We start from the raw sequence: 17008 nt of genomic DNA, 5'->3' as shown, positions 1-17008 counted from the left end.
GATAAACTGATTCCCCGTTACTTCGGGCCTTACGAAGTTCTGCGCCGAGTCACGGAAGTGACTTACGAAGTTCTTCCAGTGGGTACTGTGCAGCCCTCGCGTCGGCAACCACGCTCCGAGGTCGTGCACGTTGTCCGCATGAAGCCCTATTTCACGCGGTAGTACGCTATGCGCTTGTTTCGTTGTCGCGTAGGACACCTTACCTCACCTTCGTTATCTATGCTGTCCATGTGCTGATCTTTCTTTTCGCTTACATTGACCATCGCTCGCGCTCCGTCCCTTATTTCTTTTTTAAGAGGGGGAGTAATGCCACCTGGTGTCCTCATGTTCTTGCTGCGCCTGGAAGAAGAGGCCACTGAAGTTGACTCTCGCGTGCTGTGCGCCGAACTTTGCCTGCTGGTACAGCTTCGTCCCGTCGTTTTAGTCAAGTCTAGCCGTGTTGTCCGTGACAATATATATATATATATATATATATATATATATATATATATATATATATATATATATATATATATATATATATATATATATACATATATATATAAGCAGATCAATCAAGGGGAAATGAGGGTGCTCGTTATAATACATGAAGGAAAGAAGCCAACAGTCAGCGAGGCCAAGGAAAGCGTTGGGGATGGTACGTTTATGTCATTTTTTTTTTTAATGTTTACTTCGATAACCACATAAATTAGTAATGTAATCTGTTTAGGGGAAAGATAATTAGACACAAAGTAGAAGAAAAAACAACGTGCCGATGGTGGGATCCGAACCCACGACCTCCGAATAACGCGTCCGGTGCTCTTGTAGAGCACCGGACGCGTTATTCGGAGGTCGTGGGTTCGGATCCCACCATCGGCACGTTGTTTTTTCTTCTACTTTGTGTCTAATTATCTTTCCCCTAAACAGATTACATTACTAATTTATGTGGTTATCGAAGTAAACATTAAAAAAAAAATGACATAAACGTACCATCCCCAACGCTTTCCTTGGCCTCGCTGACTGTTGGCTTCTTTCCTTCATACATATATATATATATATATATATATATATATATATATATATATATTGTAACGGGCCGTAAAGAAGATGAAAATGCGCTATGGAAGGAGAAAGAGGAAATGGTGTGCGCGCAGAGCCAGCGCCGACTGACTTTTGACAGTGTGAGGTAACGATGACTCTCATGAGATGCAGGATTCCTCGCCTAAATCTTCAATTATGTAGGTGCGGGATCAGCCCCACAAACCTTTGGGAGACTTGCAGTGAGATTGAAAATATTGATCACTTTTTTCTCGCTTGCCGAAGGTTTTCACATCAGAGGAGGGTGCATTTAGAAACTCCAATTGCACGCTTGGGATTTACGTTGTCGGTTCCGCTTCTACTCTCCTTCAGTGAAGAGCGAAAGGATTTGCGTTGCCTCAAAATTTTCAGTACTTACATAAATACATCACAGCTACATAACTATATCACAGATTCCATTGCTAATTGTATTCCAAATTTACAAACTTCCAAATTTTTGCTTCGTATTTTTCTTTTCAATCAATTTTGTGATCTTAAATCTTATGTTTGTGTTTCGTTGACAATTACTTAAATACATTAATTCAGTTTGTGTAGGACATTTGGCAGTTCACACTGAACCCTGGCCAATCCCCCTTCGTGGGTATGTGCCGTATATCAAGGCAGAAGAAGAAGACTGCTGACACGGTGCCCTCGACTTTCCGAACGTGCTGTTTGTCACGAAATTCTTCTCAACAAATTGGTGTAGGTTGTCTGGGCACGGCCGACCTCGTCAGCAAGTCGAGTTTTAGCGGGTTTGCCACCTTCCAGTCCTGAGATGTCCCTAGACAGAGATGCCGCACCCAGGTCAGCATTGAGCACCTTCTGGCCGCATTACCGCGAGCCTCGACCCTTCGCGGGCGCTGTCGGTGAGAATGTGGAAGAATGTCTGATGCACTACCAACGCGTCAGCCAATAAAAGTGTGGCGCAACCAGCCTACTTGCCACGTGCTGTTCGCACTAACAGACACGACTCTTACGTGGAACGAGAAAAGAGACTTGGACACGTTATAGAAGGGATAAGCAAGTGCTTCGATGACACCTCTGCAAAGCAGTGCGCAGGACACACTGGCGCACTGAGCACAGCTTCCTGGAGAAACCTGCACCAAGTACATCGAAGCGGTCCTGAAGCTTTGCAAAGTCGCTCCACCGCGCATGTCCGACGAAGTCAAGGTCGGCCACTTCTGGAAAGGCTTCGTCGAGAAAATCTACACCTACCTTATAAGTAAAGAAAATCTTGCATAGGTTTCGAACGTGATCGAGCATTTCCACATGTTAGACAATCTTAAGATGCGGAGTATTACGCCCAAGTTTGGTCGCTCGGCTACTGTCCCAATGGTGGCAGCTATTGACGCCACATCCACCAGTGATCTGGCTGCTATTCGTCAGATTGTGGGTGGTGAGCTTGCAAGATCTACCCTGCCGTTCAACTGAACAGCCATCTACGTATCCACGGCCTCAGCCTCATCACCTGTCTGTCAACTCAGCGGACTACAATGGGTACCAAGGGCACAAGCAGTCCCGACACTGCCTTCCTTGTCATACTCCACGATTGCACCACGAAGCACGTGTGCGCTTTAACGAGCCTCCATCAGTCAACTTTGAGGAGGACGCGAGATCTGCTGCCGTCCACAGGAATCCTGGCAGAGGTGATGTCTTCCCGTCTTCGGTTTGCTGCTGATGTGGTAATCCTGGCCACCTTTCGCGGTTTTACTATCGTCACCGCTCACCTCACTACGGTACCACCACGTATACTGCAGAGCCAGGCTACAAGCAGCAGTATCTTCCACACCGTCCGCCTTTCCGCTCGTTCGCTTTACCGAATCAATTCCAGGCCTGCATGAGGATCCCTTCTCCGGCATCGGATCGCAGCGTGATTCCACCTCCAGCATTCTGCACAGGCTGGTCTCCAACAGCACACCGGTACTCATTACCTCATCCGGAAAACTAGTGAGCGCGACCGATGGAGGTGAGGTGGCTGATAGTCTTCTGTGTACTAACGTACATCCGCCTGTTTTAATGCTCAAACACAAAATTAACTTTTCTGTGGAAATCACTGCGGCTCTTGTGTATACTGGTGCTCCTGTTTCAGTCATAAGTTTAGGATTTAAACAATTGTTAGAGCGCAAAATAATATTTCAGTGTGCCCCTACGTCAACATTCTGTGGAGTAACCGGTCAATTGTTGCAGCCTTTGGAAGTGTGTAGGGTAGAAATCGAACTGGCGGACCAGTGTTTAAGGCGGAATTTATTGTTATTGCCCTTTCCACAATATTGTGATTTTAAGCGTGGACTTTTTGAAATGACGTAGCACTGCCGCTGACTGTCAAAGTGGAGCGGTTTATTTCGAGCGGACTCTTGTGCCTAATCTCTTAGAAAGTTCATGCGATGCGGAAATTGTATTTAGTGTCTTCGAAGACACAGTCGTACCATCATGGACTGCGGAGTGCGTCTAAGTTCACCCACCGCCTCATATGATGACACCTTTGAAGCCCTAGTACAGCCTATTCATTCTGCTGGTCTTAACTGGAATGTACTTGTGCCTCATTGTTTTATTTCTGTGGTGAAACGGTAGTGCGTGATTGTGGACGATTAATTCCTCCCCTGTGCCCGCTGTTCTGCCAGCTGAAATGAAGCTTCCCTTCTGTGGACAGGATATTCCCAGTGCAGCGGCATCGGTCAGAGTCTCTTCAACCGAACCTCTTCAGCCTTCGTCCCCAGACTCGACAATTTTTCGCATGGCCAACCCCAGTCTCAGCAGTACTGAATGCCAAGCTCTTGTGGACCTCCTACTGCAATACACATCTCTTTTTGACAAGTTCGAGAAGTGCCCCTCAAGAAGGTCATTCAGGAGTCTTGCAGTCCCTGGGCGGCTCCTGTAATTCTGGTGCGCAATAAGGATGGTACTTAGCTGTTCTGCGTGTATTATAGAAGTCTAAATATCATCACCAAGAAATACGTGTATCCTCTCCCTCGCATAGATGACGCCATAGTTAGCCTTTCTGCCGCCTCGTACGTTTCTTTCTTCGACTTAAGATCCGGTTACAGGCAGATTCCTGTGAGCCCTAATGATAAGGAAAAACGGCATTTGTCACGCCAGACGGAATTTTTTTAATTGACTGTTGTGCCTTTCGGACTTTTCAATGCACCTGCAGCTTATCAAAGGCTTATGGATACGTTAGTTCGCGGTTTAAAATGGGATATTTGTATGTTTATCAAAGTGATATAGTTATTTGGAAAGACATTCAGGGAACCCAACTAATGCCTAGTTGTCCTGTACTGTTTGCGTCACGGCGGCCTCATTCGTAATTCCAAGAAGTGCCGGTTTGGAGAGCGGCTGGCAGAAGTACTCGGACATCGTTTTGCCGAACACGGGGTGCCACTTTATCCTCAGAAAATGGAGGCTATCGAATCATTTAAGCCACCGAGGCTGTCAAAGAGCTTCGCAGCTTCTTGGGGTTCCTGTTCCTGAAGTTCATGTTGAGATTGCAACTTTTTCTACGTCACTTCGATCCTGCAGCGTCGACAGAAGTTCACATGCAAGAACATGCTAGTGCATACGCAAGCCGTACTTTAGGCAAGATAGAGCGGAACTACACTGTTACTGAGCTGCAATGCCTAGCAGAGTTATTCGGTAGCGGATTCGGTCTTATTTACACGGTCGCCCATTCAGCATTATAACCGACCATCAGTCTCGCTGCTTGCTTGCAGACCTTCGGGATCCCAATGGTCGTCTTGAGCGATGGGCCCATCGCCTACAGGAGTATACCGTCGAATTGGCGTATAAGAGCGACCGACGCCACGCAGACACAGACTGTCTATCACGTCTTCCTCTAGCCAGCAGTGAGTGCGACGCCGACAAATTCAACGACTGCATTTCGATTGCGGTTGCAGACGTTCCTTACTTTCAGGTGTTCAAATCGGAATATCAGTAAGGTCCGGGCCTCACGACTCTCTACAACGCGCCGCAGACCCGTCGAGGTACCGGATGTTTTGTGTATGCTATGATATCCTGTTGAAAAAGAACTATTTTCAGTGGGCCCACGTTTACTACTTGCAGTTCCCCAAATCCTCTCTTTGCGTATTTTTCGCCTACTGCACGTCAATCCCACGTCTGGTCACCTCGGATCGGCTCGGACGCTCTGCCGCGCAACAAAAACGCTTGTATTGGCCGAAGATGAGGTCGAAAATTCACAGATATGTGGCCATTTGCAAACAGTGTCAGCCCCATAAGCGCCCTACAGTTGCTCAGGCTGGGGTGTTGCACTCTGAGCCACCTCCCAGCATGCCCTTTTAAAAAGGTAGCATCGATCTGCTGAGTCCATTTCCAAAGTCGTGCTTTGGCAACCATTGGATTGTCGATTGCGACCATTATCTTACTCGGTTTCTGCGAAACGGCGGCTATTCCATCAGCTGCAGCCCATCAAGTCTCGCTGTTTCTGCTCCACTCAGTGATCTTACATCACGGACCACCACGGGGTAAATAAGTGCCCGGGGCCGTCAGTTTACTGCAGATGTTGTCGAGGAGCTCCTTGGTCCATGTGCAACACATATGCGCCACTGCACACCCTATCACTCGTAAACGAACGGGTTGATAGAGCGCAGAAACAGGACGTTGAAAAATATGATTTCAATGTACCTGGCGGCGGACCACAAGAACTGGATCACCATCCTAAATTTTGTCACATGCCTTTAATACAGCAAATCATGAGTCTATGGGTTATAGCCCGTTCTTTCATTTGTACGTTTGGCTACCACGCTACACCCTTCACACAATATTGCCGTTTTCTCTAAGCGACGAAAACGACAAAGCTAGGCGACTGGCTCGCCTGCGGACCATTGCTTCGCAAAAGCGCTTTAATGAAAGCTGCGATAAGCGCCGTCGGCGATACGTTACCTACGATCCAGGCGATGCTGTCTGACTTTGGTAACCGCAACATAAGCGTGGCCTCCACCAGAAATTGCAGACTCACCATGATAAACCTTAACTACCCAAAGTGAATCAGGCTTTGAGAGACACCGTAGTGGAGGACACCGGAATTTCGACAACCTGGGGCTCTACAACGTGCACTGACATCGAAAGCACACGGGCGCCGTGCTTGTCGCCTCAATCGAAAAGTGGACACCGAGGCCGGGACCATGGACCTTACGTGATCATTAACAGTATCTGTGACCTATCAGACTGCACGCACAAGCACAAGACCTTCCTAAAGAAATTAACGTATTTCCTATCCTATCCTATCCTGCACGCAAAACTGCAACAGGTCGTCATTCGAAAAAGACCGAATTATCCCACGTGGCGCGCTTGAAGCCCAGCCACCCTCGTGAGCCCTCGTAACTGGCCCAGCAGGTTAAGCTGCGTAGTGGGAAATGTAATGGGCCGCAAAGAGGATGAAGATGCGCGACGGAAGAAGAAAGAGGAAGTGCTTCGCGCGCACAGCAAGAGACACTGACAGATGACACAGTGCTCCTGACGTCCCGTACGTACCGTTTCTCACGACATTGTTTAACTTAATATATATTGCTACGAAGATGAAGAAGCGGGAAGTGGCGGGGGGCGGAGCGCTCGCGCCAGGCCCGCTGGTCATTAAAGAATATTTCATCTTCATGTCATCACGTCGTTCTGTTTTTGTTGTGTCGCCGTGTTCCATCGCTTGTCATGCCACCACGTAACAATATATATAGGGAAAATGAGGGTGCTGGTTGTAATACATGAAGAAAAGAAACCAAAAAGTTCGGCGAGGCCAAGGAAAGCATTGGGGATTGCACTTATGTCTTCCACCATCGGCACGTTGTTTTTCCTTCTACTTTGTGTTTATTTCGTGCCCCTAAACAGCTTACATTATTAATATATGTGATTATCGAAGTAAAAATAAAAATAAAAAACAAAGTACAATCCTCAATGCTTTCCTCGGCCTCGCCAACTGTTGGCTTCTTTCCTCTATATATATTGTTACGGCGTAAAAGAAGAGAATCGCAGTGCAAGCGCGTGAATGGGGAATGAGAAAGAAGAGTACAGTGGTTAGTCGGCAGATTGTCTGCGCTTGTGCCTGTGTCGGACCTTAGGTGACATCCTGCGCCGTACAGTTTACTGCGATAGCAATACTGCTCCAGGTTTCGAGCCGTCGCGTGGTCCCGGCGGAGGCCACGCTTGATTTGAGCAGCCGAGGAGGAAGAGTAGGAGGAGGAGCAGAAGAAGAAGAAGACCGGTAACTTACGCTCTCACGTCATTCTTTTAAATGATAAGCTTAAGTGTGCCCAATAAAGTACACTTTACACTGAGAGAGCGTGATAGAGGAATAATGTCCCAGACAAAAGATTCCGCTGTTGCTGTCGCATTTGAACTAGGGTTAACCAGAGTTAAACCACAACTTATGTTTTGGTGGCAGCGGTAGAATATGGCGCTCACTCCCGCCCAGAGCCGAGCGCCATACGAGATACGGTAGTTCTCCGAACCCAGGCTCCAGGGGGAGCTCATCTGTGCTCGCCGGCAAGGTCCCGTGGACCTCGCCGCTGGTATCCACCAGTTGTCGCAGTCGCTGCCGGGATCGCCTCACAACGCCGTGCCTCTGATCGGCCCAGAGGCTTTCTCGACGCCATCTGGGATCCCGAGGTCAGCCGCCAGGTACGTCTCGGGCGCCCTGAATCGAGCCCGGCCGCTTTCAGCCTCGCTATCCAGGCGTCCGGAAAGTGGCGCAAGTGGGACCCCGATCAAGAGGCCCACTGACGGAGGTAGCAATCAGGACGAGAGCGCGAACTTTTGGCTGAGCGCCAGCGCACCCTCTCGCACGCTGCCAAGGTCAAGGAGTTTAGGCAGGAAATGGACGAGCAACTGATCAAGGTTCAGCAACAGGAGAAGAGCTTCATGGCACGGCAGACGGTCATTAGTGAGGAGCTGTCGGCACAGCTGCATCGGTGGGTAAACTAGCTGGAGATTGAGCAACAGCGGGCATGGGCCTCGGTGCATGAACGGGTTCGTTCGCGAGGGAGCTGGAGCGTTCCCACCAGGAGATTTTAGAGCGTGACCGGCAGGAGCCGGGAATCCATCTGGCTCAGCCCGGAGGTAAACCGAGACCCTGGTGATTGTGTGCGCGCAACTGCGGCAGCTGCTCGGCCAAGAGGCCAAGAAACTGGCTACCTAACGCTATATCTCCGAAGAGAAAGTGAAAACATTGAACAAGGTATAACTATATGGAGCTGGAGGCGGAGGGGGCGCAGCACCGGCGCCACCTGGAGGCTCTTGAGTAGCGCTGTGAGGAAAAGACTCGCCTCGTCTATGAGTTGCGTGCCCGCCTTTCAGAGGCCACTGAGAGCCACAGCTGTAAGGTGAGCGCGAAGTCACGCAAGACTGATGCTGAGAGGGCCGAACAGCGGCTTCCCAAACATATGATAACGGTTTTCATTGGGCGAACAGGAGCACTTTTAGCTGCACTCAAAGTGCTCTCGCGAATTTCGGTGCCTACCAGTGGTCGAACAGGAGCAGTAGCGTGATGTTCTATTGGCAGAGGAGGCGCGCTTTTCGAGTCCCGAGAGCAGCCTAGAGCAGTCATCGGTGCTCCGTCGCCAGCGGCGGAGTACACGGAGAACGGAGGAAGTCACGTCATCTTTTTGACGTCACTTCTGGTCATTCGCCCGGAGCCCGGGCAGGACGGTCGAGAAATATAGCGGAAGACGGCAGCGGCGGCGTTGGGCCGGCGGATACGGGCAACGCGAAGGCGGGAAAAGTTTGATCACATGACCCCTGACGTCACGCGCTCCCCCTCGCTACACTGCTCTCCGAGCAGCGTGAATGTTCCGTTGGGGAGACGAGAACGCGCGTCCCTAGTGCTCTCGTGGGCTGCTCTGTCTGCTCGTTTGTCTTGCTGCTGTTCGCCCAATGAAAACCGGTATGAGACTGTTGTCGAGCAGCTGCGTCGCCAGCTGCACGATAATCAGGCTGAGAACGATGACCAGCGCACAAAAAACCGAGAGGTGGTAGAGGCCATGCGGGCGTACGAATGTAAAGGTTAAGCCCAAGCCAAGGAGCTGAGCACGATGCTTGAGACACTCAAGACTAGGCATGCAAAGGAGGTCCAGAGTTTGGAAAGGAAAATTTTTGGCCTAGTTTGAGCGGAAGGAGCGTTTGATACCGGCTGTCAAGATGAATGGTGGTCTGGCACATTTGGAGTGACAGGTGTGGTTTTAGCAGGAGTTGATAGCATGGAAACCGAATGAACTGCTGCAGCATGGTATGAGTGACTACTGCGCACTGTAGGACGTTTGCTCCGCTGCTGATGTGAAGCGCCTGAAGCACCTCACCGAGACCTGCACACAACTGGACAAATACATGTCTGCAGAGAAGTGTCGGGAAAATCGAGGTGCTCAAGTTGAAGGTTGGGATAAGTTTTGGTTTCACCAAAGTGGTTGCAGGGAATGTTTAGTGCAGCGACATAGACTAGGCACTCGATAGACATGACTCGGAGAAATGGGCAAGTTTGAACGTAAACAGTCCCCCATCCTAAGCATGAGCTACAGGAGCTCAAAATAACAGACGGAATCGATGGAGATACTGAGCACCTAACCAAGGCTGCGGAGGACAGCAGCGTAGAAGGTGAACAGGGTTCGTGAAGGTCGAGACCGAGAGTAAGGAATACTCGTCGAGCAAGAAGGGTGAAAAGAACGACAAGCATAGAAAGCCAAGGTTCGAGCCTCGCACGACGTCCTCGCTGATCGAGATGGAAATTGTGGACATGGAGGTCATCATCCAGCTGAACGTCCTCAAGCTGAACCCATCCAACTTCGAGAAGGTGGTCAACAATACGCGCTACCTGCTCAACTTCGCGCGCAGGTCTGTGCGCTGCGTGCAAAACGGGACCTGAGTACACCTACACGGCCACTCTGCTGCATTGTCGGGGCCTGCAGATGCTGCTGGGCATGCTGAGCGCTAGCGAGAAGAAATGGCGTTCTGCGCGCGATGGCTACGCCGCGCTGCATTTTAATGAGCGGCGAGCGGCCGTAGCCGTTAGACGGAATAACGTGACACTCACATGCCCACCGAGCGTCTTCCATAGGTTTTGACACCTTTACTGAACTCTTTACTCTTCCCCCTGGTCGAAAGATGTTATGGCGTGGAAGAGTGAAGCGCGGTGCAAGCGCGTGGATGGTGGAGAAGAAAGAAGAGTAGAACGGTTGTCCGGCTGCTTGTGCGTGCTTGTGCCTGTGTCGGTCCTTAGGTGCTCTCCTGCACCGTAGTGTAATTATATATGTGACCGCCGCCTGTCCTAGAAAGAAGTATTATCCTCCCACAACCCAAGCCCGACCACCACTCGTAAAATATGCTGTAGATTTTCAAGGCTGTCGTGCATTATTTTAGTCTGCTGGAGACTACTCCTTGGTCTCTGGATCTGCTTTGCCGGCCTTGGTTGGCTGTTTGATCACGCCTTTTATTTCGTCTCTCGTGAGTCCCCTAGCAAGGCAATGCTATCTAGTTTTAAGGCAAAACACTCTCTAGGCTTATGGAACAATATCCATTGCGCGAGAGTTACGCGTGATCTGTACTTACTATATGTGCATAATCCTATGCATATTCCTATATTCCTTTGCATCGGATCTGCGTGCTGATGTCTTCCTTGCTAATAACAGATTGACGAGGAAGGAGAATAAAAATAAAAATTATTGATGGTAATTGGTAATGAATAAAAGCTATACGATACATGTGTTACTAGCTTATAACAGATTGACGAGGATAGAGATTAAAAATAAAAATTGTTTATGGTAATTGGAAAATAATAAAAGCTATACAGTACATCTCACTAGTGTTAATGATTAATGATAATGGCTAATACAATGTTGTGTAAAGAGAAATAACTCCGGCAGGTAGCGCAACGCGAATGCACGGGAAAGATTGGCTGTTCGTACGAAAGTTAGACCGGTCGCTTTTGCGAGGCCTATCTCGGGTCCTCTACGCTACTAGGAACCCCGTTACAACTTGGTGAAGGTGCTGGGTCGACCCTTCGTCTACAATCCTGAAGTTCCGCAGCCGCACAATCGCTCCTACTATTACAACCGACGTGAGCCTGACCTCTGCTTTTGTGCCTACGCCGTCGTTTCCGGCAGCGGTACCCGCGCTATTGCAAAAAGCGTCTTCCAATATGAAACCAGTAAGATGTTCGCGCTGGTTTCGCACTGGATCTTCTGGGCACGCTGGAGGACTGCGATATTCACTGGAACAGTAACGAGAAGATACTGGCTGCACTGGTACGATGAGACAAAAACGCTGGGATTAGCCTTTTGACGCTGGGTGTGTCGCTGGCATCCGCGATGCACTGTGAGAAGCGCTGTATGTGCGCTGGGGCCGCAGTGGTCCCAGTGCCCCAGTATAGCCTGTGCGACCTGCGGCGTCAGCCGGAGTAGCATCCCTCAGGGGCCAACATGGCAACAGCCTACTCGCAATCGACCATTGGGGTGCATATGAAAAATATGGTTGAAGCAAGCGCTTTTTGCTGCGAAGGCGTTGAGCACCTGTAAGAAAACAAAGGCAGTATCTTTTTTCTAGAGCTTCCATGTTTCGATAGGTCGTTTCGAGCATTTCGAGAGAGACCACGACCGCCGCGCCTCTGATATCTCATGACATACTGACAATTAACGCACAACTAAAACTGGAATTGAATAATGTGGGCTACCATGCATAACAAACTTCACAGCTGATCTTAAGGGCAGTCTAACACAATGATTAATGCCAAAATGTTCAATACGGGCTCAATTGCAGTCGAGCGTAGCCTGCGCCGCGGCCCAGTATAAACAGCAGAAAGAAAAAATAAAACGAGGAAGATAGTAGTTTACCGAGCGATGTGCCTCTGAGAGAAAAAACAACATACAGCGCTTGTAATGCATAATATTTGGCGTGTTTCTCAAGCTCTCGCGCTCCTTCTTACTCTGCGTATAAAGCAGCTGAGCACTCGGTCATCGCAAAGCTTCCCGAAATGTTTACATACAAATAAGGTTTCGTTACACGTAATATAGTGTCGTCGCTGCTGCGTTTGCCGGTATTGAAGCTTGGTCGCACTTTTTTTCTTGAAGGTTTGTACTAAAGCTCCGTGTTAAACAAAAATTACGCCCACAGTAGCAGAGCTCCACCGAAGAGCCGGCGTTGGTAAATTTGCCAGCGATGTCAAACTCCACATGCTAAATGATTCCAGTGCACAAAATAGCGCGCATAGGCAACCAGAACATCAGTTGCAAGTCGTGAGAGCAGACAGCAGGCTCCAATGATCAAGAAGCTGTAATTGTAAGAGCGGCAGCAACGGCCCTGTAGACTGCGAAACATGAACTCCCAACCTTATAAATGCGAGTCATGACATAAAATGCAGAAAGGTTTCAAAGAGTTCCAGTTCTCGGCATGGGCGAGTGCTTAGCGTAGTGAGTAGTGATTGACTATATGTTCGAAGCGCGCTTGGTGCATTCTTTTTTTGTTTTTTTTTTTTACTTTTTTAGGTTTTTTTATGTACCTAGCTTGTTTCGTTACTTTTTACTTTTTAATTTTTATCCCACGCCTTTTTTTCTCCGGGCGAACAGTGCCGCCAGTGCGGAGCGTCCCAGTATGCCGCGTCCCACTGCGCCCAGTTTCCAGCGTCATACTGGGACCATAATCAGGTATGGCGCTGGGGCGCTGGGACCCAGTGGCACTGGTTTTTTGCAATAGGGCGGTCATTTGTAGTCGGTCCAATGATCACTATGTGGATGATTGGCTTGCCTCCTACGAGTGGATAAGCAGCCTCAATCGTTGGGGCGAATATATGAAGGTGACCAACATCGTGTTCTACCTGACAGCTGTTGCCAGTCAGTAGCACAGCAACCAGAATTTACCTTATGGTTTGTTTTTAAACGGTCCTTGTTTGACGCGTTCGGCCGCCTTGGTGTACGAAAGCTCCGCGACAAGCAGCGCATGCAATTCTGAACCCAACTCCATGGTGAATCCTTTACAAAATATGCAGAAGATTATAGCTTGTGCACAAGTGGAGATGAGTCCATGCTGAAAGTGGATCACATCAGACATGTTTTAAAAGGTATCGAGGCAGACGCATTATATATACTTGTCGCTCGGAACACTGCCCAAATTGCCGAGATCTGCACGCTTTGAAAGCATTACGATGAGCTTAACAAAGAACGCATGCTAGCACAAGCACCATCCATGCAGCCTGATTCACTCTCCAGCTAGCTATGTAGACGACAGCAGCTTGCTACCTGACCAGATTAAGGACTTGGTGCGAGAGGAGATCACACGAGAACTGTCCTTTCATAGCTTGCGCGGTACTCCATCTAACATGGCCCCAATAATTCAGGCTGTGATTCGTGAGCAAGTGGCTGAGCTGCTACTAACCGTTCCTCAGCAGGCTCCTGTCACAACGCCTCTCACGTACGCCGATGTCCTCACGCACCCATGAGCCGAATCTGATATCCCGCACCACCCTTCACCACCCCCAGCCGCTTTCCATCCCCCGCGGCCGACCCTTCTTCGTGCCAACCCTTGGCGCACTTTAGACAATCTACCGATTAGTTTTTTAGTGTGGTTTCCCTGGACACATTATGCTTTACTGTCGTTGCCGCATCGTGCTGCCTGCGGATCACTCACGCCCCTATGGCTACGCACCTCCTCAACCCATGCTATGTATTTCGTCTTCCGCCGATATTGGTTCCTCGGCAGACAGACCTCCTGCTCGCCGCCGTTCTCGATCACCGAGGCGCTCGGTTTCACAGCTTTTGTTTCGGGCAACTGCCAAGGGCGGTAAAATGGCACTTAACCATAATATAAACTACGCTTCGGCAAGTGGCTGCTTTTCTAGTTGGTCTCATAGTGCTGGTACTGGATTAGAAAGGAAAATATTTTACTCATCAAGAACTAATTTGTGCTGACCCACATTCATTACTATAAGATGGTGGGCTAAACAATTCACAGGAAATGCGTTTGCGCTGTTGGTCGGCGAGTACTTCGCCGACAACAGACTTCTTTGTCGAAATGGCGGGCAATTCTAGATTGCTTCAAATGTTTCAGGAAAATTCTTGTCGTGGTTCGAAAAGTTAGAGGACTTTAACGCTGCTGAACAGAATTTCGAGTGATAGCAACCGGGTGCTTCGGTTGGTGGCGACAGGGTGTTAATGGCACACAACCAGTGTTCCTTTGAATGCATTAAGGTGCATCTGCGTTCTATGCAAAACCTCCTTTAATGACCGGCGCATGTGATGCCTGCAGACGCTTTCTCGCTCCACTCGGTCAAGGTATACGACATCGCAGAAAGAACGATCGGGCCTGAATTTCCTCGGAGGCTTAGGTACACCTTCTTGTTCTTTTACACCTGGGATACCTATCTTCTTCCTCGTAACACGGTGGTGGTGGCGTCCTGTTGTCCTGTCTTCTTCTACGTCTGTGTCCGTGTTAAATGCACTAGTCTGTTTATTAATCAGTGCGCATCCGTTAAAGCCCTCCGCGGAGGTGCGTGCATGCGCAGCGCGGCAACTATTATCGTGCTTTTCTCCGTAGATGCGTATCTGCTGGGATTCCGCCACATCTACCCCTCTCTTCTTCGTGCGTGGCTATGTATCGACCCTCTGCACTCCTCTTCTCCACAGCAGCTGGCGCGCGCTCACAAATTCTTGCTGCACACAAGGCGATACCCGGCTATACCTAGCAGCCTGTAGGTATCGCTTCAAAAAGATTCTGATTTTGTCCAGTAATGTAAATCTCCGGTTATGGTAATTGCCCCCCCCCCCCCCAACTGATTGATAAAACGCTGATGCCATTGAAAGATACAATACTATGTACGGAGTGCTTGAAGAATTATTTAATCAAGGTGTGCGGCGTGCTGTTCGCTTTTAGACAAATTCTTAATACCGCGTCGAGGAAGCTAAGTTAGTCCATTTTATGAAATTTCCATAATCGTCTGTGCATCAAGTACGGAAGTTGTAGCTGAACGAGCTTGCGCGCTTCGAAGGTTATCATACCAAATGTTGCAACACTTAACCCAATGCTTAAATTACTTCACTCGCCAGCACCGCTTCCGTGCTCGTGTTGCGTTTACCGCACAGCTTTGATACTTATAGGTCCTTTTTCTAATAACATACTACTTGCCTATTCGATCAGAAAAATTTAACACCCGCCTTGTCTGGTGTAACATAAACCCTGACCAAGAATATTCGTCGCAATAGTTTTTGCGGCGCATCTATATTCAAGATAATTTCCCAAAAACAAATCCGCCACCATTTGAGAATAGAGTAGTCATTTACCCAGAGGAATCTAAATCAGTGAGAACCACTGGAGCTTCTGCTGCGTGTTTACGCTCTTTGTTGTAGCAGAGGATGGTAATTATAAATAATCCATCCTAAGTGAAGCGAGCCTTCCAAATTATATTGTTTAATAAAGAAAAGCATCACTCATTAGCAAGAAGGACATTCAAGTTGCTGCAAGAGCAAGCAACGTGCAAAGCTGAGAGTATTTTTAATTTGGTAGCTATCCTTGCAACGCTTTTTATACGCATAGTCTGAGTACCAAACCGTTACACAGAGGAGTGAGGAAAATAAATATGTAGACCATGAAAAAAATTATTATAGCAGGGTATAAACAATGATCAATACAAGCGGTTTAAATTTCAGTGGGCTTTTTAATGGAGGCGATGGAGCCGGGTAGGTGGTTCCATTCATTGGATATCTTAGAGATGAAAAAACCGAAATGTAAGTTTGTGCGACTGCTGCGAACATGATCCTTGAACTGGTGATTGCTGCTAGATGGGCTATATGATGGCGGCATAACACCAGCTGGGATGTCGACAATTCCCAGTGAAAAAAGTCATATGAGTCACAATAACCTCGTACAAAGTTCTCGTACTAAACTCATACAAATGTCATACAATCTCATATATTTCTCATACGTTGAATGAGATTTGTATGATATGACATGAGATTTGTACGAGTAGGGCATGAGAATTTGTATGAGGTTATTGTGACTCATATAGATTTTTTCACTAGGGTTGATCCTGATATAAGAGATTACTAACTGATAAAACAATGGAAGGGTGTAAATTCAGTAATACGCGTTGTGGGGCTAGTTCGTTTATGCTCGTAAATTTATACAAGCGCAACAAAGCGCACACAACAGGAAAGGTAGAACAGGGCACTGCCGAAAGCACAAATCTAGCCGACTTTGTTTCACGCAAAAATCATCATTTTCAAGGCTATTTTTGACAGCAAAAGTACCGTCTATAACCAATGTGTTAAGTTCTTTATAAAAAAAAAACTGGCTAACCAGGTTTTTCCAGGCTCCTTTTTTCACTGACAACGCTCCTAAAGGGGACATTTTTTTTTTATTTTGTTGTAGCTGCGAAAAAGACATGCAAGCTGTTCAGTATGCTACCCTGAATATCACTGCTTAAGTTTCGCAAATAAAGTTATTCCAAAGCGCATTATCTCGGCCTTTTACTCTACTGGTTTCGACTTCGTTTCCTTAAAGACCTTACGGATGAAAGTTCCAGACAGCAAGGTGAGGCACACCTCTTCTTGTCTTCCTGAAGCAGACGAAGGTCATTGTCTTTTGGGGAAGTGCACAATCTTGTTTTTTATTTATCTTGACCCTGGGCCCGTTGGAAGGTACGGTCCTAATGCGTGAGTAGACCCTGTCGAGAAGACATCTTTCCTCTTCTTCAGGGCTGACCTTTTTGGAGATTCTTCTAATCATTGATAGAAGCTCATGTCACGTAGCTTGTGGCTTGATGCTGTACTTCGACCCTCTCCTAAGGACGCCCGCAATACCTTCTGGAATATGAATATCACCAAGAGGCCGGACCTGAGGTCCGTGATTGTTTAGTTCCCTTCTGTAATGCTGGGCACGTTTGCTTCCACATGAAAACCGTCGTCTGGTCCGGCAGGTTGCTCAGACTGAACTTCATAAAGGTGACACAGTCAGTGTATGGGGGAAAGCACAGTAGGTG

This window comes from Amblyomma maculatum, chromosome 5 (genome assembly GCF_055883805.1).
Source record: "Amblyomma maculatum isolate TAMU_Amacu chromosome 5, ASM5588380v1, whole genome shotgun sequence".
NCBI lineage: Eukaryota > Metazoa > Arthropoda > Arachnida > Ixodida > Ixodidae > Amblyomma > Amblyomma maculatum.
Note: the sequence above shows the minus strand (reverse complement) of the source record.